At 39.9% G+C, this 26,063-nt stretch overlaps 1 long non-coding RNA gene across 1 annotated transcript in view; it reads right to left on the bottom strand.

The window, feature by feature from the left end:
- Nucleotides 1-9,929: 9,929 nt before the first annotated feature.
- The window catches only part of LOC134287674 (uncharacterized), a 59,977-nt gene continuing 43,843 nt past the window's right edge, over nucleotides 9,930-26,063 (bottom strand). Inside the window, exon 2 of the long non-coding RNA XR_009997440.1 lies at nucleotides 9,930-10,322. This is a non-coding gene — a long non-coding RNA (uncharacterized LOC134287674). The remainder of the gene's footprint in view (nucleotides 10,323-26,063) is intronic.

Below are 26,063 nucleotides of genomic sequence, written 5' to 3'. Positions count from 1 at the left end.
CCAATCAATCCTCTAAATAACATATCTGAACCGGTTGTGTTCCGGAACCGTTTCCAGATGTCTAGCCGGAAGTGACCAGTTTAAAAAGTGAACCAAACCCATGCATGCGAAATATCAAATCATCAAAAATGTTCGATAACTAGATAAACGGGCAGCAGGAAAATAGTCTTTGACCAAGCTCTGACCACACCTAAGATTACCGGCAGTGTTGGAGAATCAGGATTAGATGCATCGCTGAAATTACAACAAAACAAAATCGATGCAAGCGATACATATGCGTAAAAGAACAAAATTTTGATAAAAATTCAAGCGATCTTGCAAATTACACCATTTTCCTGAGGCGTAATTATACAGTAGGATGAATCAACGTTGTATGGGAAAATTTTAATTTTATAGCACTTAAATTACTGCGCACAATTTTGATGCAACTGGTTGAGCCATCGCGCTCTGTAACACGGTTGAAATTTGAATGGGTTTTATTATGGGAAATTTTACTTGCTTGCACTTTTTTTGTCAAATTTTACATGAATCTTTACTGCCGTTCCACGCCCAATTGTCCAATGTCAAATGGGAATCACATATAACATGGGATAATCATGCGTAGAACGGCAGTATAACCAATGATAATAAAGTAAAGGCTAATCTGTGCAGAAAAAAAAATACTGAAATGTCTTGATAATGTTCGGCATCCAGTGCTCGTAAAGGTGGTCAAGCAGTCAACTGAGAGGTTTAATATTTTTTTGCAATTTCTCATCGTAATAGGCTGTTTTCCCTCACGCAAATCTGACAGGAAAAGGCTTACTTTCCCATACCAAATTAGCAGTGCGGTAATGGTTCATTACAGCACTGATTTGCGTTGCGTAATGAACCATTACAGCACTGTTTTCAGTTTTGATTAACTTTTTGATGCTTCTGGACGCAGGTTTAAAAATGTCTGACAACTACACAGCATAACCTGCTATGATCACACTTTCTTAAACATGGCTATGAACATCAGTGTGGAGTTTGATGAAAAACTTTTGTTTAAAATCATCCTCAAATCTTGCCTCAAGTACAGTAAGGACCTGATTTTGTCAGCCCCATTTTGCAAAAAACTTTTTGCTCCCATTACCATACGGTTACATTTTATGCAATTTATTAATTTTTAGCATCAAACTACTGCTGAGATGCATAACATACAGGGATAAAAAGTATGAAAAACTGTTTCAGTCTTTGAAGAGAGTAAAAAATGTGTTCCGAAAAGAGGCTGACAAAATCGGGTCACTTATGTAGTAATTTATGAAATTGCAAATAACGTTGTACGGAACTCGGCCCATATAGCCGAGGCGGTAAACGCACGGGTATTCAGCATGACCATGCTGAGGGTGACGGGTTCGATTCCCGGTCGGTCCAGGAACTTTTCGTAAAGGAAATCTCCTTGACTTCCTTGGGCATAGAGTATCTTCGTGCCTGCCACACGATGTACGCATGCAAAATGGTCATTGGCAGAGGAAGCTCTCAGTTAATAACTGTGGAAGTGCTCATAGAACACTAAGCTGAGAAGCAGGCTTTGTCCCAATGAGGACATTACGCTAAGAAGAAGAAGAAGAAGAAGAAGGAACTCGGTGCAGAACTCGATTTTTACAGCATCGTAATTATCCAACGACTCGTGCTGTAAAAATCATCATTCTGCACCTTGTTGCGTAAACTATACGTTTAACATAATACATAGCATAGGAATATGAGCCATCAATAAGTTTCCAAATTCGATTATGGCTTTGATAAGGTTCTTGCTTTTCTGAACAAGGCTGACACAAATTTCGATTTTCCCTTAGGCCAGGGGGGTTCCCTTCTACGAAATTTTGGATCGGAATTCAACATTTTGAGGAAGGGCACAAATGAATAAATTAATAAATTTTTAATAAAGAGTCCTCCAGAAAACTTCTTACCAAACCCGATGGGTTAAGTGGTTTTGCTTAATTGTTTGAATATTTTTTTCATCAAATACTTTTATTATTTATCAACTCCACCCCCTCATTGACGAACGAGCACTGTGACAGAAGAAGAAAATGATATTTGTTCCGATCTAGAGTATTTTCAGGATTCAGGAACACTTCGGCTTATGGCGACGGAAATATCTTAGAGTACATATTCGACGAGAAAGGCGCTATCACCACTAGGTGGATCAATCTGGGTTTTTAACAATGTATCGCCAACGTCTTTTGTAAAAGTTCGAAAGTCAATGGAACAAGAAATGGAATTAATTCGAGTTTGTTTGGTGATACTGTTGTCGGGTGAATGATCAGCCTAACAAAGCTAATGTGAAGCTTGGAGGCTTTCTTGACTACTTCTTGACTTGTATGCTATAGCTATTGCTATAGCTAATATGCTTCAGGAATTACTGTAAGTGTTTGCCACTTGAATTTCAGAAATAATCCTATTAGAGGACGGATTCTTAAAGTATTCCTGTAAAGATATTTTTTCATATTACAAGTATTAGCAATTCTATTCAATAAACTTTCTGCAGTTCTATTTCAAAGAACTTAACCCTCCGCTAGTCGTGCGATCGACCACTACCGCTAGCACCACGCTCATGTCTTGCACATGTCTTTGTTATGTATCGGAAATTTTAGCAGAGGCCAACAAACTCCACTCCGAATAATTTCGTATTTGCTAACCTACAACACTAAATCCATTGATTACACGACCGCCCGTAGTTACTACTTCACAGCTAGATCAGCTGCGCATGGAGGCAATGAGACTTGGTAGGGTAATTGTTCCCTTCGTTGTGGTAGTACCTAATGTTGCGGTAGTGGCGTTTGAGCACTTTTTCGACTGAAATGTTACCAAAAGGAATTTTTATTAGATGTATTATGCTTAAATTATGAGATTGCACTTTTTGTGTGCTTAAGATTTGCCCAAAAATCTATTAAAAAAAAATATTTTCCTTAATATTTCTGCTGCAGTGTTCCTATTGTTGCGGTAGTGTTCCTAATGTTGCGGTATCCCATATGATTTCAATGGGATACCGCAACATTAGGAACCGAAATTAAATTTTACCTCCATAATAGGAACAGTGTGCCTATTGTTGTGGTATGCGATTTTTGATCGAAAACAGAGAGAAGCGATAGTTTTCATATTTTTCCGGGCAAATTTGGATAGCAAACTACCTACTAACGTTTTGAAACCCTTCATTAGATAAAAAGATCATATTTTTTTAAATTGGTTTACCTTATTACCACAACGATCGGCACACTTACCCTACTCACAAACATCTGCACAACACAACAACTGCAGGTATAGACCTGTGCGCCGCCGCGCCACGCCGCCGCCGCCGACACTTTTTGCCCCACGCCGACGCCGACCGTGATATCGGCGGCGCGCCATACGCCGATGTTTGTCACGCCGCCGATTTTCATATTTCACGCCGTTGATCAGTGCACAAACAAAATTTTGTTTACATAAAGTTGAGATAAAATACTAATTTTCTTTCGAAGATTCCTCTAAAATTCCAATCAAAGAATTCTTCAGAAGTTCCTTTAGAGATCTCTTCAGTAGTTTCTTCAAAGATGTCTCCAGTAGTTCCTTCGGAGATGCCTCTAGGAGTTTCAACATGCATTTTTTTTTAAGAAGATCTCTCAGGAAGATCTCGAAAAAAGTATATTCAGATTTTTTTTCAGGAGGATTCAGGGATGCCTCCTAGAAATACATCCGAGATTCATCCAGAAGATTCATTAGGGTGTTCCCATAGGAGGTCCTTCAGAGATTAGTCAGAGGGTTTCTCCAGGGATTTTTTCTGAAATTCCTTCAGGAATTTATTCAGGGGTTTCTTCAGGAATTAGTCCAGGAGTTTCTTCAGAGATTCCTCTAGGAGATCTCTCAGGAATTCCTCTAGAATTCCAACAACGGGTTCATCCTGGCGTTCTGTGTTCTTCAGAATTCACTTCAGGAGTTCCATCAAGGTTACCTTCAGGAAATCCTTCCTGGATTTTTTTCAACAATCCCTCCTGAAATTCCTCCAGGGATTCCTCTCGGTATGCCTCATGGTTTTGCAAATTCTTTCAAGAGTTCTTTACGGATTCATCTAGGAGTTCCTTCAGATATTTCTACAGAATTTCCACCATAGATTAATTCATAAGCATTTTCGAGGATTCATGCAGTAAAGTAGTTCTTACAAGGAATGATCCAGAAGTTCCTTCGGTGACCTCTTCAGGAGTTCCTTCAGGAGTTCATTAGGAATTCCTTAAGAGGTTCTCTAAGCTATTTTAACAAAAGTTCGCTCGGGTATTCTTTTAGAAGTCCCTTCAGAGATTCTTTCAGGAGGATTCATAGATGCCTCCTGGAGATCCATCAAGAGTTCCGTTAGAAGTTCTTTCATAAATTTTAACAAACGGTCCTAGAAATTAGTATAAGAGTTCCTGCAGGGATTTCTTCTGAAGTTCATTTGACTTTGTAAAGGCTTTCCAGTCTTGACAAATTTCAAATACATCTATTTAATCTTGTCCGACGTTTCGCTTACATTTGGTATCTTCCTCAGGGACTCAATTATTGTCGATTTTTCGTCCAGTGTTGTTCTGTCGAACAATGGTTGTCGAACGGATTGAGTTTTCTCTCACATCAGTTAACGATTTTTGGATTCGACTGCGATAGAATTTAACTTTGAAATGGCTTCTCTAGTCTTGACTAAATTCAAATACAGCTATTTCATAACGTTATTCTAGAAATTCATACAGGAGTTCTTACAGAAATAAGACCAAGAGTTCCTTCATAGATTCCTCTAGGAGTTACCGGGAAATATGCAGATGTTTCGTCAGAGGTTCCTCCTGAATTTCTTCAGAGATTCCTTCAGAAGTTCAGAAATCTCTCCAGGAGCTCCTTCCGAGAATCTTACAGGAGGATCCAAGGATTCCCCCAGAAGTTTTTTCAGGGATTCCTACAGAAATCCATTCAAAAATTAGTATAAAAGTTCCTTTTAAGAATCCTTCAGGATATCCATAGGGGATTCCTCGAGAAGCTCATTTAGGAATTCATCCATGAGTTCTTCAAGGTATCGCTCTTGGGATTCTTTCTGAGATTTTTTCCAGGAGGGCTCACGGATGCTCCAGGAGTAAAATCAGAGATATCCTACAGGATTTCTTTAAGGGAATCTTGTTAAAGTTCCTTCGATAATATCCTTAGAAATATAATCAGGCATATCTCCAGGATGTTATTGTTGGGATCTCTTATGGAGTTTCTACAAGAATTTCTCAAGCATTTCCTTCTGGAATTCCTCCAGGAATTCTTTTGGGGACTCCTCCTGACAATCTTTCGGGGATTCCTCCTGGAAATCCTGCAGGGATCCCTCTAACCAGAAAGATTCCCTCGGGAGATTCCGCTGAAAATCCTTCAAGAATTCCACCTGGAAATCGTTCGGAGATTGCTACCGGAATTCTTTCGGGGATTCCCCCTGGCATTCCTGCAGCGATTTCTCCTGTAATTTCTTCTTTGATTGCTCTTGAACTTTCTTCAGGGGTTCTTCATGGACTTCCTTCGAGTATTCTATACTGAAATTCCTATGGGAATTCCTCCTGGAATATATTAGGAGATTCTTCAAAGAAATCATTCGGAAATTAAGAGATGAACCAGCCTAGGGCTGAAAATCTCTATAATAAAGAAATAATAATAATAATCTCCTGGAATTATTTCGATCATTCCTCTTCGAATTCCTACGGGGATTCTTCCTAGATTTCCTTCAGGGTTTCCTCCTAGACTTCCTTCAAGGATTCCTCCTGATATTCCGTCGTAGATTGCTCCTGGACTTCCTTTGGGGATTCCTCCTGGAATTCCTTCGGGAATTCCTTCGAAGATACAACTTAAACTTCCTTCTTGGAATTCTTCCGGAGATTCCTCGTACAATTTCTTTGGGGGTCTCTGCTAGAGTTCCTTCAGGAAATCATCCGGAAATTCCTTTGGAGATCTCTTCTGGAATTCCGTCGAGGATTCGTCCTAGACTTACTTCAAGGATTCCACCATAGATTCTTTAAGAGATTTCATTTGATACTCCGTCGTGGATTTCGCCTGGAATTTCTCTGATGATTCCTCTTAGAACTCCTTTGGAGATTCCTCCTGGATTTCCTCATGAAATTCCTTCGATAATTTCTCTTAACCTTCCGTAACTCGCGCGGTTGACTACCTGCGTCAGCACCACGCTAATGCTGAGTACAAAAAGCGAGATTTTTTCAACGTGTTGTACAAAATTCAACAGCATGATCGCTCGATGGTTAAAATTCTTTCAGGATTCCTCCTGGAATTAAGTTGGAAGAAAAAAGAAAACCGTGTTAAGTCTAGTGTTAAGTACTGTTTCTTTGAATTCCAATATCGAGGATTTTGGTTTGAAATCCTTTGCTGATTCCTTCTCAAGTTCTTCGGGGATTCCTCAAAGAATTCCTCCAGAGATTTCTCCTAGAGTTCCTTCGGAAATTCCTCCTGGACTTTTTTTCAGGGATTCCTCCTTGAATTCTTCCGGGGATTTCTCCTGGAGTTCCTTCGGAGATTCCTTCTAGAGTTGTTTCTGGGATTCCTCCTGTAATATATTCGGCGTTTTCTCTTGAAATTCCTTTGGAGCTTTCCCTTCCAAATTCTGCGGAGATTTCTCATGGAATTCCTCCTAGAATTTTTTTCGGGGTTTCCTTCTGGAATTCCTTCGGTGAGTCCTCCTAGATTTCCTTCGGAGATTCCTCCTTCCTGAGTTCTCCTGGAATTCTTTAGGGGATTCCTCTTGGAATTCCTTCGGTCCTCTTAGATTTTTCCCCGGAATTCATACAATCCCGAGCAGAAGGGCATACCTTACAAATACCATGCGAAAAGCAACATGTGCTCTCATATCTAAAATTGTTATTGCTGCGTTATTCTACGAAATGTTATGAGAACATCACAATAACAGTTGAAGGTATTTGAGCAGAATTTGGTATTGATGTAGTATTTGTTGGTTTAGCAGAGGAAATATCCGAAGAACAAGATTTGCTACTACATCATGAAGTCATCGATCAAATGAACCATTTAATAACAAGAAATGGTATTAGTGTGTTATTCAATAACTTTGGGATAACAAATACAGCACTTGAAATTTTAGGTATGCATTCATTATTGAAATAACAAGACTTGTTATTTTCTAGGTGTTATTTATGCAAAATTTTGGTATTCGTTTTTGTTATTTTGCCTCTTATTACCACCTAATGAAGGGCATATCAAGGTATGGTAGTATTTAAGATAAATACCTTGATATGTTATTCTCTTGTTATTTTCTTCTGCTCGGGAAGATTTCTCCTGGATATATTTCGTTGGTTCGTCCTCAAAATTCTTTGGGGATTATTTCTGGAATCCTCCTTGAAATTCCCACTGAAATTATTTTAAGGATTTTTGCTGGAATTTCTTTGGTGTAGTGCTTGAATTCCTTTGAGATACGCGCTGGTATTCTTTCGTAATTTTCTCTTGGAATTCCTGCGGGAATTCCTCACAGAGTTCTTTCGGGGATTTCTTCAGGGATTCCTCCTGTTTTTCCTTCGGGGTTTCCTCTTGAAACTCCTTCTAGGATTCCGCTTGGAGATCCTTCGGAGATTCCTCCCGGAATTCTTTAAGGGGGTTCCCCCTGGGATTTCTGCGGGGATTTCTTCTGGAATTCCGTCGGGGACTTCGATCGGTGATTTCTTCTGGCATTCCTTCTGGAAATCCTTCGGGGATTTCTTCTTAATTTCCTTCGAGTATTCCTCCTAAAATTCCATCGTGGATTCCTCCTGGACTTTTTTCAGGGATTCCTCCTGGACTTTAACGAGGATTCCTCCTGATTTTTTTCCAGAGATTTCTTCCGGAATTCCTTTGAGGTTTCCTCCTGGAATTCCTTTTGGGGTTTCACTTCAAATTTCTACGGGGATTCCTCCTGGAATTCCTTCAGAGATTCCTCTTGGATATTTTTCGTTGATTCCTCCTAGAAATCCTTAGGGGATTCTTTCTCGAATTCACTTTGAAATCCCCACTGGAACACTTTCGAGGATTCTTTCTGAAATTCCTGTTGAGATTTCTTTGGGGATTACTGCCGGAATTTGCTTGGAGCTCGTGCTGGAATTCTTTTGGGATTTCCTTGTGCAAATTCTGCGGGAATTTCAATTGGAATTCTTTCAGGGCTCCCTCATGGAATTCCTACGAGCATTCCACCTGGAACTCCTTCCGGGATTACTCCTAAAATTCCATTGGGGATTCCTTCTGAAATTCCTCCGGGGATTCCTGCTTGAATTCTCTTGGGGAATCTTTTGGAATTCTTCATAAGTTTTCCAGGGATCTCTCTAAGAGAAATTCTTGAACTACATATAAGTGATTCCTGCAGAAGTTCCTTAAGGATTTCATACAGCAGTTCCTGCAGGGATTATTTCAGAAGTTTCTTCATGGATTCCTCCAGGCTCCTTCTGGAATTCTTTAGGACAGAGGTTTTCAGGCCTTTTATCTCGCGGTGCACTTTTTGGGGACAAACTGCCACGCGGTGCACTTGATCAACAATTTTTAAAGATGAAATTTTAAAATACTTCAAAATGTCTGGAATTTTGATATCCTTCGCACGTCTAAATAATTCAGATCATTCAGAATCATGATCTGATTTTTGGCTAAATTAATGTCTTATTATTCACAAAATTTAAATGTAGGGAAGTGGAACCATCTCGACAGGGGTTCTATTTTGAATACGTTTCTGCTATAACGCTGTCAATCTTGAACTTTTTAGAACACGTCGAGATACGTAAAGTATCTAGCCGTGCACAAAATGTCAAGTCAATTGGCTTGGAATTGACTGAGATAGCGAAAAAGTACCCAAAATACCAGGCACTGTCCAAGTGGCTCGACTCAAGCTATTGATCCCTGAATAACTGGTATGATTTTTTGGTAAATATTTTTTTTGAAAGATTTTTAGGAGAGGTTCGATAAAAACAGAAGTCAGTTTTCAGATCTTGAAAATACCTCTTGATTTTTCTGAGGAAAATTCCCAGAAAAAGCATAATGATGATGTACCCAAGTACCACATATGTTTTGCAATAGTTTATGTTGCTCCTATATGACTACATTTGGTCATATAAGAGTTGCATATATACATGAAAGCATATGTGCTACCAGGATATGATTCTTGGTAAATAACTTCAAAGGTAACTAAAAGATACTTCCTAAGATTCTCGTAAATTAAATCATATTCCTTTTTAGACTCTAAGTTTTAATGTGAAATTACGTTCCAACATACCTAATAAGATTTTTAATATGGAGATATCTTTGATGGATTCAAAGATTTGCTTTTCTATGTAATAAGCCCCTTGGCATTCTTAGGAAATTCATTAAAGTTTAACTTCATATTTGCCTGCCAGCCGCAGAGATGCTTTGATTCCATTTCTCAAGGTCTCAATAGTAATATAACATTGCTATCAGTCATTCACGTTGTTTGTTCGATTTTTTACTTAAATATTTTTCTTGTAGCATGCTCAGACCTGTCGCGGTGCACTAAGTAAGACTTCGCGGTGCACCAAGTGCACCCCGGTGCACGATCTGAAAACCCCTGCTTTAGGAGATTATTCCCGGAAATCTAAGGTTCTAAGAAAACAAAACGAAAACTGTAGCAAAATCTTAATTTGCAATAGAGTAATACAACATGCACTAATACGGATACGGGTATAGGTCTTATTACTGGCCACAGTGACGGACCCGAACAGGAATAAAAAGGTGTTCATTCAAACGTAAGATTATGAGTACACAGGGTCAAATATTTGACATATGAACTGAAGAAAAAACATCTGTTTGACACTAATGAAAATTCAATCGAGTCAAACAAGATGTTTGAGCATTGGTTTTTTTTTTTGGTCAAATACTTCATCCTGTGTACAGGCATAATAACTAGAATAATGTCATCAATGGTTATGAAAAAGCAAAGACTGGACTACAAATTCTACAGCGTAAAGACAACTTCTTCGTTTCGCCAATGTTGACATTACGGTCAAATTTTGGTCACGCCGATTCACGCCGCCACCGCCGCCGCCGCCGAAAGCTGCCACCGGCGTGACGCCGATGACACCGCCGCCGCCGGCCAAAAATGGCCCTCACGCCGCCGCCGAGCAAAATAAAGTCGGCGCACAGGTCTATGCAGGTAGTCTTTTACATATGTAGTTTATTTGCCAGCCATCTCGGAATGCTGGTCAATGCGGTGGAAAGGGAGAAAGTGATGATGCAAAGCTCGTCCATATCATACCGTTGCATCTGCGCGGGCTCATTCAGATACCGAAGTGTTGGAAAATAGCAGCGTGGGCGTGGCAGAAGTTCATCTCTCGCTGGGTCGTAGCCTGCCAGTTGGTTGGTGTAAGATTATGGAATTATTATTATTGTAAAGTAAGAAACGTGAATGTTGTACAGTTTTTCAAATAACAAACATATCTGTGGTCGTAGGTCAATAGTTGTTATTGTTTTTTTTATTTTGAACTAAAAATTTTTAATGAAAGTAAAGCCCCTTTAAGCATGGGCGTAGCCAGAGGGGGCGTAGCCCCCCCCTGGGCACCAGTTTTTTTTAATTCGAACCAACTCAAAAATTATCAATAATTCAGAGTCGCAGAAAAAATATCTTAGGAAATAAAGTATTCTTAAAATTAAGTTTTTTATCTATAATTATCAAACTCGAGAACCACAAGAAATTTCACCAAATATTTCTCCAAGAGAACCATTTCAATCTTATCATAGCATTTCACCAAATAACAAGCTTGGTTAAATGTCTAAATTTTGTGAGTCCATCCAACAATTCCAGCAATAATTCGTCCAGAATTTATTTCAGACACGGATTCCTGCATATTTTTGTTTCTAGATATTCCTACAGAAATTCTTCCAGGAATTTGTTCAGAAAGCTTTCCTGGGATTTTCTAAGGAATTCCTCATGGGATGGCTCCCGGGATTCCTTATGCGATTTCTTCAGGAATTCCTCCAGGTTTCCCTCGAAAAATACCTCCAGGGATTCACCCGTGAATTTCTTCAGTGCTCTTTTCAGAGACAACTCCAAGGATTATTTTCTAAATTCCTCCAAGGATTCTTCCTGGAACTTTTTTTTTAGAACTCCTTCAGGAGTTCTTCTTGGAATTCTTTCAGCAACTCCTCCGGAATAATTCCAGTACTTCCTCCAGGAAATGTTTAGGAACTCCCTTAGGAATCACCTCGGTATTGCGTAGGGGATTCCTTATGGGGTTTGTTCAGGAACTCCTCCAGGAACTGCTACAGGGATTCCTCAAGGAGTTCCTCCACGAACTTCCATCAGGATTCCTTCAGGAATGCTCCAAAAATTCAATATGTGATTTCTGTGATTCTGATTCCCTCCAGAGATTCACCCGAAATTTTTTCTGTGATTCTTTCAGAAACAACTCCAGGGAAATTCCTCCAAGGATTCCCCCAGGAACTCTTTTTAGCATTCATTCAGGATTTCCATTCGGAATTGCTTCCAGGATTCTTCCAGGAGTTTCTTCAGAAATTCCAGCACGGATTCCTTCAGGAACTGCAACAGAGATTCCTCAAGGAGTTCCTCCACAAACTCTTCTTAGGAATCCTTCAGGATTTCTCCAAGCATTCCATGTGCGATTTCATTAGGAATTGTTCCTGGGATTTCTCGACGAATTATTCCACGAATTCCTCTGAAAATTGCTGCAGGGATTTCTCTAAAAATTCCTCCAGCGATTCCTACAGAAATTATCGAAGAAACTCCGTCAGGAATTTATTTAGTACTTCCTCCACGAACTTAGATATTCCCTTAGAAATTTCTCTTGAGATTGCTTCCGGAATTGCTTTTGGAGTTTCTTCTGGAATTTCTCTAGGGATTTCTTCAGGAACTGCTACAGGGATTCCTCCAAAAAAATTCATTTGCGATTTTTTCGGGAATTATTCCTGGCATTCCCCTACGAATATCTTACGAGATTCCTCCAGAAATTTCATCAGGAATTCATCCAGAAATTCTTTCCGGAATTCCTTTGGGAATTCCAACAGGGATTTCTCTAAAAATTTTCCCAGGAATTCCCCCAAATATTCTGCCAGAAATTCCTCTAGGAATTCCTCTAAGCATTTCTCCAGAAGTTCCTCTGGTGCTTTCCTCAGGAATTTCTCTAGGGTATCCTCTAGGCATCCTTTCTAGAATTCCTACAGGAATTCTTTCAGGAATTTCTCCAAGAATTACTTCTTCTTTGGATTCTAGCAGCGATACCTGCAGGTATTCTACCAGATATTCCTCCAGGAGTTGCTTTAGGGACCCCTACAGGAATTACTCCAGGAATTCCCCAGGAACTCTTTCGGAAATTCTTCAAGGAATTACTTCAGAGAAAGAATTCCACCAGGCATTACTAGACATTCTTCCAGGAATTAATTCCTCCTTGGAAATTCTTTCCAGGGATTCCTCCTTGGATTCTTTCAGAACTTCCTCCTGATATTCCTTCATATATTCCTCCAGGAATTGCTTCAGGTACTCCTCCAGGAATTCCTCCAGAAATAACCCCAGGAATTTCTTCAATAATATTACTAAGAATTTCACCAGGGCATAATCTGGGAATTCCTTCATAAATTCTGTCAGCAATTCATCCAGGAATTTCCCCAGGAAATCTTTCACGAATTCCTTCAGAAATATTCGTCCAGGATTTTCTCTAGGAATACCTTCTAGATTTTTTCCTGGAATTTATTCGGGAATTCTCCCAGAATTTCCTCCAGGAATTGCTGCAGGGATTCAGGAATTCCGCCAGAAATTCCGCTAAAAATTGGTCCAGAAACTTGTTCAGGGATTTTTCGAGGGATTTCTCCACGATTTTTTCCAAGGATTGTTTCAGTAATTCTTTCGAGGATTTTTCCAGGAGTTCCTCCAGAAATTCCTCTAGAAATTCCTCCAGGAGTTCTCAAGGGACTACTTCAGAAAATTGTCCCAGTGGTACTCTAGAGAATGCTCCAGAAATTCATCCAGTAACTGTTTGGAGAATTGTTCTAGAGATTCCTCCAGAAATTCCTTCAAGGATTCTTCCAACAATTCCCACAGCAATGCCTCCAGGCATTACTCCAGGATTTCATCCAGGAATTTCTCCAGGAGCTCTTTCCTGAATTTCTCCTGGAATTGATCCAGGAATTGCTCCTGGACTATCCTCAGAAATTTTGTCATCAACTTCTCCAGGAATTTCTCCAGGAAATCTCTAGGGATTTCTTCAGAAATTCATCCAGGTTTTTTCCGGAACACCTTCAGGAATTTTTCAGGGATTTCTTCAGGAATATTTCCAGAGATTTCTTCAGGAATTGCTTCTGGGATTCTTCCAGGGATTTTTCGACGATTTTTTTCCAGGGATTCCACTAGGAAATCCTTCGCAGATTCCATCTGGAAATCCTCCCGAAATTTCTCCAAGCAATCCTCCAGAAATGTCTCCAAGGATTCTTCCAAAGACTCTTCTCCACAATTTTTTTTCCCACGGATTTCCCCCTTCAAGAATTCCTCCGAGGATTTCCCCAGAAATATTGAAATAATAGAAATATTAAAAGAAATCTGGCAGAATTCCTCTACAGATTCCTCCAGACATTTATCCAATTTTTTTTTCAATTACTGCAATAATTGCTGGATGAATTCTAGTATTGGAAGATAAATAAAAAAAGGGTGCAAACAGGAATAAGGAAATTATCCAGGGATTCTTTCAGGAATCCCTCCAGCAGTTTCTTCAGAAGTTTAGTCAAGGATTCCATTAGTTATTCTTACAAAAAGCGAGGCAATAAGTTCTCCAGTGATTCTTCTAAGCAACACACATGCCACAAAAGAGTCAGCCACGGCACCGCAGGTTCTGGTTGCGTAGAAGTCACTGTGACTTACTTTAAACATATAAGAACTTAGATACTAAAAGTGCTTTCAGACATTTCTCCAGGGAATCCTTCAGGTATTCACCCAGGAAAGACTCTTGCGGAATTCTTCCAGGGATTTCTCCCGGAATTTCTCTAGGAAATGCATCAAGATTTTTTTTAGGAATTCCTTCTTAAATTCCTCCTGACATTTTTTTTTTTGAATGAATTCCACAATCTTTTCAAAAAATCTATTTCTATGAGTTCTCCAAAAATACCTGCAGCAAATTTTTTCAAGAATTTCTTTAGGAATTCTCACAAGACTAGCTCAAGGGTTTCCTCCAGTGATAGTTTCAAGGCTTTTATGTAAATACTTTCAAAACTTCTTCCAAGGATCCTCCCGGGAAAACGCCAATTGACATTTCTATAAGATTATGCTCTGAGATGAGTATATGCAGTACATAAGTATATAAAGCAATCTTTAGGAAGATTTTGACAAGGATGTACTCGGAACAATTCAACTGAAGGTTTATTCTTAGAGGAATAGAGGTGCAGGATATTCCAAGATTACCGATAAGCATAGACAAACTGGATGATTAATTATTGACAAACTCCAGTTAGTCTTGGAAGACGTTTTGTTTTATTGGAAACATTGTTTATGGAAAGAAAATTCTTTATCAGTCCTCAAAAGAATTGGTAATTCCCAAAAAAGTTCATCTATAATTTCTTACGAATGTTTTGTAGATATCACAAAAATCTTAGCTCCAGAAGAAACAATGACCCTCAATGACCGAGTAATCCAAAAATCCTATATCTTCCAGAAATTGTCCATCGCTAACATCACCACGTTGACTTGTGTAGAACAGGCGAACTTTTTTCAACGTATTGTACAAAATACAACAGCATGACTGGTGAAGGGTTAAATACTGCTTTTAGAATGTAATGTTATTAAATTGAATTTCATCGTGTTGCGTTTAGTTATAAAAACTAGTAGGTACCAATTTCACAAGGGTGCTGGCCCCCTTCTATTCAAAAAGCTGGCTTCGCCCTTGCCTTTGAGTGATTTGATTAGAAAAAAAAAATTCACATAAATTATTTTAATACAATCATTCCATTTCACTTCCTACTTGAACAATGAAATAATATTCTTTTCTCAAAAATCGTCATGCGGACATTTTTATTCAAACCACAATTCGCATCGCCGAATAAAAATTCTGCACTTGCCTGTCAGTTTCCACTTTTTGACAATTTTCAGACCAACTTTCTACCCCCGTTTGCGCTCAGTTGTCAGCACCTACAGCAATCCCTCGAACGGCACACATTCCGGGACTTTTCCAACTCGGAACCCGGCTTTGACACATTAGCACTTTCGGGTGATACATGACTCGGCGAAAATTTGCCTCCACGCGTCGTCGTCGTCGCCGTCGCCACTGCCGCCGGCAATGATTAATGGGTACGCGTCACATTTGATGATATATTCCGACGTAAATTGTCGACATATAGGGTATTCGTTCCCTTATTAAGCATGTGGCTCCCATTTTCATCCTACGAAAAACAAAGGATTAAAGCGCTGTTTGTTTTGTTTCTTATTTTTGTATTTTTTGTTAGAAGTGAGCACCCATGAAAACAAAAAGAACGGAATCAATCGGTGCCGTAATCGCTTGTTTTCGGATATGATGAATATGGGAGCGTGAGATTACTGATGGAACACATACCCTATTTACATTATCTGCACGCCGGTTGGCACTTTGCGCCCGACTTCGAACCCGATGCCTTCCGAGTCAACGCCCACAAAACATGCGAAAGAAAAGAGGAAAATCACGAAGCACCACAAGCTTCTTCAGAAAAACCGAAAGGATTTCTTACTGCACCAACTGGGGTTTCTGGGGGCACTCCGACGAGATTCGGCGATTTGGGACTTTTCACCCCTCGCATTTGATTTGAATCCAATTACATTTGCTCACCAGAACCACGGTTGACAGTTCGCTCGTTGGCTCAGACTTTTCTTTTTGCAGTTCTCCCCCGACGGGTGAGAACGGTCATAAACCATTCAATTTTCGTTGAGATGAATATTGATGGATGGATGGATGGTGTAATTTTTATCCGCTTCGAACTAATGCTGTTAACTGTTCGACTTTTGATCGTTCCTTGCTTGGAGGGAATATTGAATGGGTCTCGCCGGGTCAACCGGTGTCATGCTAAGTGTGAAAAATATACAACTTTTCTGGGACCGTTAAATTTTCATTAATACGGATTGAAATTGATGTTATACACATAACTTGGGATGAATATGGATGATACTAGGGATGATATCTTCATGGCCTTATGCTATCAATTTTTTCCAAATTACTCCGGATGTTCTCATGGGTCTTAGCATGGACAGTATATTTTTACTGGGTTACTTGTTATATTACAAATCGCTCTGTTGAATTCACACCGAATGAAGAATTTTTGTTTGCTGGACCCGATTCTAGGCTAATAACTTCCATTTCTCTTGGGCGCTTCAACGGTTCATGAATACGGAAACTTGGGCCCGCTTGGACAACACCGTCGCCTCTACATCTGCCTACCGGTGGTGCTGAGCCTTATCTTTGTAGCAAGTACAGTCGATGACAAATGTTAATAATCAAAGGTTGTTTCTTATTTATACAACGCTTTACAACGCTAACCTTCCTTCAGCTAAACCTTTGATGTAGCTTAAATTTTGACCACGATACATAAATATTACAAACATCAGTTGACCAGAATTACATTGCTAGCTTGCAGCCAAAAAGGGTAGTTCAATGACAAAAGAAAATAATCGAGATGCTTTTTAAGTTGGGAGGTATGGCGTTCAGTCTTTGGAGGAATAACTCAAAAACGGATTCTGCAGCTTTCATCCGACGTTTTGGTCGCTATATAGCATGGTGTTCGCCGCTGTTAAGGCCGTGCTGAAGACTTAGATAAGGGCAAGCGCAAAGGCCTGCTCTGTCAGAGTGCCAATGTGAACCCATGGGGTGATGCCTACAGGATCGTGATGGCCACGACAAGAGGTGTAATGGCTCCTACAGAGCAATCTCCAGAGATATTGGAGAAGATCATCGAGGGAATTTTTCTGCGTCGTAATCCTAGTCCTTGGCCTGTTTTCGTAGGACAGCCGGATACTGGAGCTGGTGATGAGGAGAGGGTCCTCGATGTGGAACTTGCGGGGATAGCAAAGTCCCTTAGCCTAGGTAAGGCCCAGGTCCAGATGGAGTTTTGAACTTGGCCTTAGAAGGAGCTATTGCAGAGGCTCCCGAGATATTCAAGGGATTTTTCCCAGAGGTTTGGAAACAGCAGAGCTTGGTTCTATTGGAAACCACCCGGAGACCCGTCAGCATATAGACCAATATTATTATTATTATTATTATTATTAGCTTTATTAAGAAGATTTTCAGCCCGCGGCTGGTTCATCTCCAAAAAATAGACCAATATACTTGATCGACACGGCGGACAAGGTTCTGAGGTACACCGAAAATGTTAATGGTCTCTAGGGGAACCAGATCGGCTTTTGGAAGGGGAGATCGACCGACGAGCTATCATGTCGGTTACAAAGACAGCCGAGATAGCGCCCCAGCGTAAAAAGGGGGATTCGCTACTGTACAGTAGTGACTCTGGATGTAAAGAACACGTTTAATAGCGCCAGCTGGCCAGCTATTGCCGATGCGCTCCTAAGCTTAGGGATACCCGGGTACCTGTACAAGATTCTCGGAAGTTACTTCCAGAAGGTGGATCGAAAGTGCTTTCACATAACCTCAGGAGTCCCGCAAGGTTCCATCCTGGGTCCGGTGTTATGGAATGTCATGTACAACGAGGTGTTGAGGGTAGAGTTTCCGGTGGGTGTGGAGGATGTCGTCTTTGCTGACGACATTACGCTCGAAGTCTACGGTGAGTCGATCGAAGGAGTGAAGTTGACTACCACGCACTCGATCAAGGTTGTGAAAGCGTGGATGAGGTCCAGGAAACTGGAGTTGGCTCACCACATAACTGAGGTGAGGATCAGTGTGGGCGACTGCACTATCACGTCGAAACGCTCCGTCAAACACTTGGGCGTGATGATCGACGATGAGCTTACCTTCTGTAGCCACGTTGATTAGAGTAAGGTGGGGCAAAAGTTCGACCCTAGTTGAAAATTCACTTATTTTTATCTGCTTCAAGGAATCGAAGCAGATAAAAATAAATGAATACCGTCTGGTGATTCTACCATCCATTAGCTAAAATTTTGCTGAACAAAGTTACGCCAAATGTCTTTTCAATTTTGAGTTACAACACTTTTTGTATGTGTGTGTCTAATTCGAACTCTTGCCCCACCACTGGGGCAAAAGTTCGAATCTAGTGTTTGTGGTATTTCGCTAACCGTAGCACACTATTTCGACACTTTGGTTATTGGAATACCTAGAACCAATTAATATTTGATGTTGGAACTGGAATACACTGTAAAGTTCGATCTGGATTTTACCCAAATCAGGGTTAAATTTACTTCACCAAAAATTAGTAGTTTTCCGCCAAATTAAAACAACATTTTTTTTCAACTTTGATCGAATTTTCTCACTAATTCCATCATTTTTAAAGATAATTTGTACATTTTGCAGGATTGTAGGGTTTTACCTAAAGTTGCCACATGACTCGAACTTTTGCCCCACAATTCGAACTTTTGCCCCACTATGTGTAAAATATGATTTCCAAATCATTTTTGCAAAAAGTTATACATGCTAAAGCATCTTCAAAATATACCTAGTTACGCCCCAAAATAAAATATCAAATTCGATTTTATGACAATTCCATTCCATGCGTTGGAAGGACCATCACATATTACAATTTTTTGAACAAAAACCAACATTTTATCATAACTTTTCGAAATATTGATCAATTTTCATAATTTTTGGAGTGAAAGACTCTTTTTCAAAAAGGCTTCGAAAAACCTTGACACCCGAAAGATATAATTAGAATTAAGCTCAAAAACTTCAAAAGAATCTCTTGCCCCCCTCGAACTTTTGCCCCACTTTACGCATGTAAAAGAGTCTCCACAGCTATACTTAGTGGCACTGTCCCGGATGATGTCCAATAGCTCTACGGTGTACACCAGTAAGCGCAAGCTTCTGGCTAGGTCACTACGTCCATACTAAGGTATGGCAACCCAGCGTGGGGCACTGCGCTAAGTACCGAAAGCTACCGTGGTGGTAAGCAGGAAAGTTCTTCCAGGCTGATGTGCCTGAGGGTTGCGAGCGCGTACCGTACCGTGTCACACGACGAGCTCTGTGTCATAACTGATATGGTGCCTATCGGCATCTTTAGCAGAGAGGCCATGGAGGGCTTCGAAATGCGCGGCACAAGAGGCATTCGCAGGGTTTCCAAGATGACCTACATGGTTAAATGGCAGTGCGCGTGGGACAGTTGCACCAAAGGAAGGTGGACCCACAGGTTGATCCTGATCGTAGATAGTTGGTTTGACAGGCGCCATGGGGAAGTAACATTCCACCTGACACATGTCCTTTCAAGCCATGGTTGCTTCCGACAGTATCTACACTGTTTCGAGCATGCGTGTTCTCTCGAATGTCTGGTTTGTGATGGTTCAGAGGAAACGTCGGAACACGTTTTGTTCACGTTTTCGCACAATGCGTGATTGCATGCTTGCCACATGCGGAGAGGATGCAACTCCGGACAATCTTGTCCAGAGGATGTGTAGGAATGTCTTTGACTGGAATGCCATTTCAATGGCTATCACCCCCATCGTCTTGGAGCTACAGAGGAGGGCGCACCTGGACTTGGAGAATGGCTGGTTCAGATGCGGTACAATAGGTGGTCCTGGACTTCCGAGTCGGCTTCGTAGGTCATGTCGGTGCCATTCGGTCGAAATCGTCCCTTACAGCGATTAAGTGGCCGTGGAGAGAACGTCCTGATAGCGTTGCTGTCGTGGCGTCGGTCTACTGGGATGGATCCGGGCCCGCGAAAAGGGGTCCCCGGTAAGGATAGCTGATAGAGCCTGAAGGGTAGTAATACCCTTGCCTTCAGCAGATCAGATCTGGTTGCACGTAGTCATCAGTTATTGATGTCTGCTAAACAGTTGGGCGCGCGCGTAGGTTCGACCCTACCCACCTTCGTTTAATTAGCAATTCTTTAAAAATCACCTGTTAATTTTGCAAACGACCCTAATAGGCCACCTCACCCCTCTCGAGTCAAAAAATAAATTCTTGTTGAAGATTCGTCTCTTGTCATGCCCTTTGCAAAACTTTCGAATCCCATTTATAATCCTCTCTGGAGTCACCATTGACATTCCTCTATATTCATTATGGAGTCCTATCAAATCAAACCTCTTGTGAAACTCTACTAGAATCCTTACAGACTTTTCATTTGAATCTCAGTTTCAAAGGGTTCACATCCAGAATCTAGGATCTTAGTCCAGATCTCACAACTATTCCACCGGAAATTCATGCAGAAGCGCAGCATACTTTTCCTCTGAAATGTTAACGTGTATTCAAACGTAATTGGCTTCACTTTTCCTAACTTTTAAATAGTTTGCTTTTATTAGGTAACGTAATAGAATATAGGGAAACTTATGTTATGCGGGTAAAAGTGAGAGACAAACATGAATATTCTAATTATTCATCATCAAAAAAAATATTTGGAACAATTTCAAATTCATGAAAGAGAAAATGTAAATTCAAGTCTCCACTCTACATCCCTCCTCGATCCAATTAGTTCGATTAAACTATCCAGATAAACGGATTAGTCACATAAGTCTTCACTTATGGAACTAATCAAGTGTTAATAAAGGGACCAGCAATTCTGAAGGTTGTTCGGAAGTACCTTTAACCAAATTTCAATTTCCACATATGTTTATGGCCGTTCCCCCATAAGCCCACTCCAACAGCGAGTACCTCGGAAAGAGGTGCTTCCGTACTCCAACAGAATCGCACAATAAGTGCGCACACCAGCCGACCGCAATAAAAGTCTCTTTCCACAATAACGGCCAACTCGGTCATAAATTTGCTTTCGAACAATAAAAATAAACGACGATAATAAGTCATCTGGGAGAACGGAACACCCGAAAAGGTTATCAACACAGCACAACACGCCGCCCCGACGACGTATGCTGCTGGTAGGCAAAGTTTTATCCGTTTTGGGCTGAACTTCTGCTCTGCATTAACCGTATTAACCGGACGACAGTCAATGTGTGGACCAATTACTTAATTACGTTTAATGGACTATCGGACTTTTCATCAGCTTATTGGGGGTGGCAAAAGGGATGCGGGGGCGTTTGGACAGTTGTTTAATTGTGAATTTGATTTATTACTGACATAATATGAAGTTAAACCGTTATGAGCTGACACACTGGGGACCTTTTCGTCATTTGTTATTTGTATTTTTGTTTGTATAGTAAGCATGCTGAACTACAAGGGCGTAACCAGCTTTTCGGTCAGGGGGTAGGGTGGTCAAGCCCCCTTAGCAAATTTGTACCTACTAGCTTTTATAACTATGCGCAATATGATGAAAATGCATATAATAACGTTGTATTCTTAAAGCATTATTTAACTCTTCAGCAGTCACGCTGTTGTATTTTGTACAATACGTTAAAAAAAGTTCGCCTGATCTACACAAATCAATGTGGTGCAGTGACCAATTTCTGGAAGATTAGGAATTTTATTTACTCATGCATTATTTTGCTCTGATTTGTTGTTAATGTCTACATAACATTCATAAAAAGTTATAGCTGAACTCTTTTGGAAATTACGATCTCTTTTGAGGACTAACCAAGAATTTCCTGACCCAGTCAACACACGTTCGCATATTATGTTGGATAGCATGCAAAAGTGGGTGCGTTATACGCACACTTTACACGCAGTTAAATGGAAGCATGCACGCATATGGCCTCGACTTTAGCATCCTATTCAACATCATAAGGTACCCCGGGGCAAGTGAGACCTATAGCAAGTATTTTTTTTATTATTCATTTTTAAGACTAACATTCTTCATGGAAAACATAGGTATCACACCTACGGATACTTTAAATACAAAAAATGCTATTGTTTCAACCATAAAGAGACCATATACGTTATTGTTGCCTCTATGTAATTTTCAATTTACTAGGTGAGATTGGCGTGCTCTACTACATTCGTCGTTTAAAAATAGATTTGTCATTCTACAAATACTTTTTCGGTTTCAGGATAGTATTTGGACTTCTTGCAAATGATTTCAAGCGAAAAAACTGTATTTTATTTTTATTTATTACCGTTAGTTTACTGCTCTCACTTGCACCAGTGCATTTCGCTATCTGGGGTAAGTGGGACCTATGAGAATAAACAAACACAATTTTATGGGTTCATCTCGCCTCGTCCAGCCTAAGATGAAATTAGCACGAAAGTCAATAAAAATTGACGTGTTAAGTAATCTACTGTTGAATTAAACTTTATTACCTTTGTTTAGATGATAAAATTCTTGTTAAAAATGGTAAAACCTCGGGTAAAACGAAAAAAAAAAACAAAAGCATGTGTTTTTTATGTTTTTCTCTAAATATCTTCCGTTATTTTTTCACTTTACGCTGCATAATGAATTCTTTTGAGCATTCAGGAACCGTTCATCAGAAAATAAAATAGGGAAATGACCTTTTCAAAATTCATGATTTAATAAAATCATTATTTAATGATCGTAAGATTATGTAAGGAAGGAGATATTACTGAAAATCTCGAAACCCCAGATTTACTTTTGGCGAGATTCATCAACTATATAATATAGAGACCAAGTTTCAAAATCTTTGGTCTCTTCACTTTACGGCGTTATTTTTTATTAAAAAAAAAAACAATTTATTTTGCATGAGCTGCTAGAGTTGATTCAAGTTTTTTCCTCAGCGACTTTTAATGTGTTACGTAATTTATGCACGATACCTTAAACCTCTTCTTATTTTAATCTCTAAACATAGTCATTCATATAAGGGATTTATGATTTATGTTACCTTATTTGTTGCAACTTATATTAAGCCCTTCGAACAAAAACTCTGAATAGGTCCCACTTGCCCCGTGAAACGCAGTAAATGAAGATCTGCTACACTTTTCATTATATGCATAATATAAGGAATGTAAAAATTTTGAAACAGTTTTAATGCACGTTAATCAGTACAAATATACCAACAACGTCTTTTGGGATCATTGGTATTATTAAAAAAAATGTGTTCTGAAATTTTTGGCATGACAAAACCAAATTAGCATTTTTTTAGTTCCCACTTGCCCCGGGGTACCTTATAAGACTTTGTCTTTGCTGGCGATTCCTGTAGGCGTCCTTCATAATTTATCCTCCCATTCTGTTCGCTGGAGGAATTTCTCCAGAAATTCTTGAAAAAATCATCATGTGATCCTTGAGAAGTTCTTGGGTACAGCCTTGAAAAGAGGATCAAAGGACTCCTGAAATTTACTAAGGAATTCCTACGTGAACTTGAGAGGAATTTCTGAAGAAATCACTTGAGGAATTTCCAGAGCAATCCCTGGAAGACTTCCTGAAAAAAAAACCCTGAAGAATTACCTAGATGAATCCATGGAACAATTCCTACAGGAATGTCAAGAGGAAGCCATGTCGTATCCCTGGAGGAATTCACGAAGAAATCCCTGGAAGAATTTCAGGAAATATACCTGGAGGAATTCCTGGATAAATTATGGGATGAATACCTAGTGAAATTTCTAGAGATCTCATGAGAAAATCCTAGATGAATTTCTGGAGGATTCCTTGGAGCAAATTTTGGAGAAATTCCTGTAGAAATTCTGCGAGGAATGCCTAGAAAAATTTGAGGAATTCATAGAGGAAATCTTCTGAAAAAATCCCTGGAGGAATTCTTGGAGAATAACCTGAAGGAATCCGTGAGGCGATTCCTGGGAAAATCTCTAGAGAGACTCGTGGAGGAACCTCTGGAGAAATTTCTGAACAAGTTCCTGGCGTAATCGTTATTCCCAGAGGAATTCTTGTATCATCCCGGAATTCCTGGAGAAATTCCTTGAGAAATTTCTTAGATGAATTCTTGGAGCAATCCCTTGAAGAGTTCCTGGAAAAATCTCCAACGCAACTCTGGAAGCAATTGCTGGGGAAATTTCTGTAAAAAAATCCCTTGAGAAATTCTAGGAGGATTTTCTGGAAGAACCCCTGTAATTAATTTCTGGAGGATTCCCTGGTGTAACCTCTGGGAATATCCCTGGAGAAACTCGTGGAGAAATCCCTGGGAGAATCACTAAAGCAATTCCCGGAGGAATTTCTGGAGAAATGCCTGAAAGTAATCCTGGAGAATTTCCCTGAAGAATCTCTGAAGAAATCCCTTAAAGATTTCCTGGAGAAATTTCTAGACGAATTGCTGACATAATTTCCAAAGGATGCCAGGAGCAATTCCTGGAGAAATTCTTGGAGCAATTCCGGAAGAAATTTCTGGGACATTTCCTGGAGGAATCCCTGGTAAAATCCTGGAGTAATGAATGAAGGAATTTCTAGAGATATCTTGCGGGAATTGCTGGAGGATTCTCTAGAGGAATTCTTGAAAGAATTAATGGATGAATATCTAGCGGAATCTCCACAGGGATTCTGGGATATTTCTGTTTCTATTCTAGTGATTTTTTTTTATTTCTGAAAGAAAATACCTTGAGAAATTCTTGGAGGAATTTGTAGCGGAATTTCCGGAGGCATTTCTGGAGAAATTATCGAAGGAATTCCTGAAGGAATCCCTGGGGGAATCCTTGAAGAAATTTGTGAAGAAAGCCTTAGAGGAATTCCTGTAGGAATACCTGATGGAATGCCTGAAAAAATCCCGAAGGTATTTCTGGAGAAATCCTCAAAGGAATTCCTGAAAGAATCCGTGGGGGAATCCTTGAAGACATTTGTAAAGAAGTTCCAGTAGGAATCTTGATAGAAATTCCTGGAGAAATATCCGAAGGAATCCATGAAAAATTCCTTAAGGTATTTCCCCTGAAATTTTCGATTCCTTGATCAATTCCTAGAGAAATTGCTGGAGGAATTCCTGAAGAAATTCTTGGAGTAATTCCTGGAGGAATTCCTGGAGGCTTTCGTTTGGAAATTGAAAGGAATTGGAAGGAATCCTTGAAGAAATTCCTGTATCTGGACGAGTTTTCGCAACAATTACTGGATGAATTTCTTGGGGTGTCTCTAGAAGAGCTCTGGAAGAAATTTCTGGAAAAATCCCCTAAGAAAGTTCCGGAGGAATTTCTAGAGAAATTCCTGGAAGAATTCCTGGGGGAATCCATGAAGGAATTTCTGAAGTAATCCCTGGGGGTATCCTTGGAGAATTTTGTGGAGAAATCCCTGGAAAATCCAAGGCAAAGTTCTTGGAGGATTTTTTAGCGGAACTTCTGCAGCAATTTCTGGAGGAAAATCTGAAACAATTTTTGGAGGAATTCTTGAAAAAAAAAATCCAAAAGGTATTCCTAGAGAAATTTCTGGAACAATTTCTGAAGAAATCCCTGAAGAATTTCCTGAAGAAATTCCTGGATGAATTGCTGACATAATTTATGATGAAATTCTTTGATTAATTCCTGGTAAAATTCCTTGATGAATCCCTGAAGAAATTCCTGGAGAAATCTCTGCAAAAATCCAAGAAGGAATCCCTGAAAGAATGCCTGGAAAATTGCCTGGAAGAATGCCTAGGAGAATTCCTGGTGGAATTCTTGGAGGATTTCCTGAAGAAATTCATGGAGAAATCTTTGGAGAAATTCCTGTAGGAGTATCTGGATTTTTTTGAGGAATCCGTCAACGAATTCCTGGAGAAATTTTTGCAGGAATTCTTGGTGGAATTCATGGAATACCTGGATGATGTCCTGAATGAATGCATTGTGGAAACCCTGGATGAATCTTGTAGGAATTCTTGAAAGGATCCTTGGAAGATATCCTAGAGGAATACCTGTAGGAATTTCTGAAAGAATCTTCAGAGGAAGTCCTGAAGAAACCTCTAGAGGAATTTCTAGCGGAATTTCTGGAGGAATCTCTAGTTGAATTCTTTGAGGAATTTTTAGACAAATCCCTGCAAGAATTCCCAGAGGAATCCATGGAAAAAATCCTAGAGGAATTCCTGAAGAAACTCGTGGATGAACCTCTTGAGGAATTTGTAATGGAATACCAGAAATAATTCCGGAAGAAAGAGCAGATGGAATTCTTGGACAAATTCTGGAGAAAAGAGTTCCTGAAGAAACTTCAGAAGGAATGCCGGAGGCAATTTCAAGAGGAGGGAATCCCTGAACAGTTCCTGGAGGAAGTAC

This window comes from Aedes albopictus, chromosome 2, assembly GCF_035046485.1.
Source record: "Aedes albopictus strain Foshan chromosome 2, AalbF5, whole genome shotgun sequence".
Classification (NCBI taxonomy): domain Eukaryota; kingdom Metazoa; phylum Arthropoda; class Insecta; order Diptera; family Culicidae; genus Aedes; species Aedes albopictus.
This window is presented reverse-complemented; position numbering and strand designations above follow the sequence as displayed.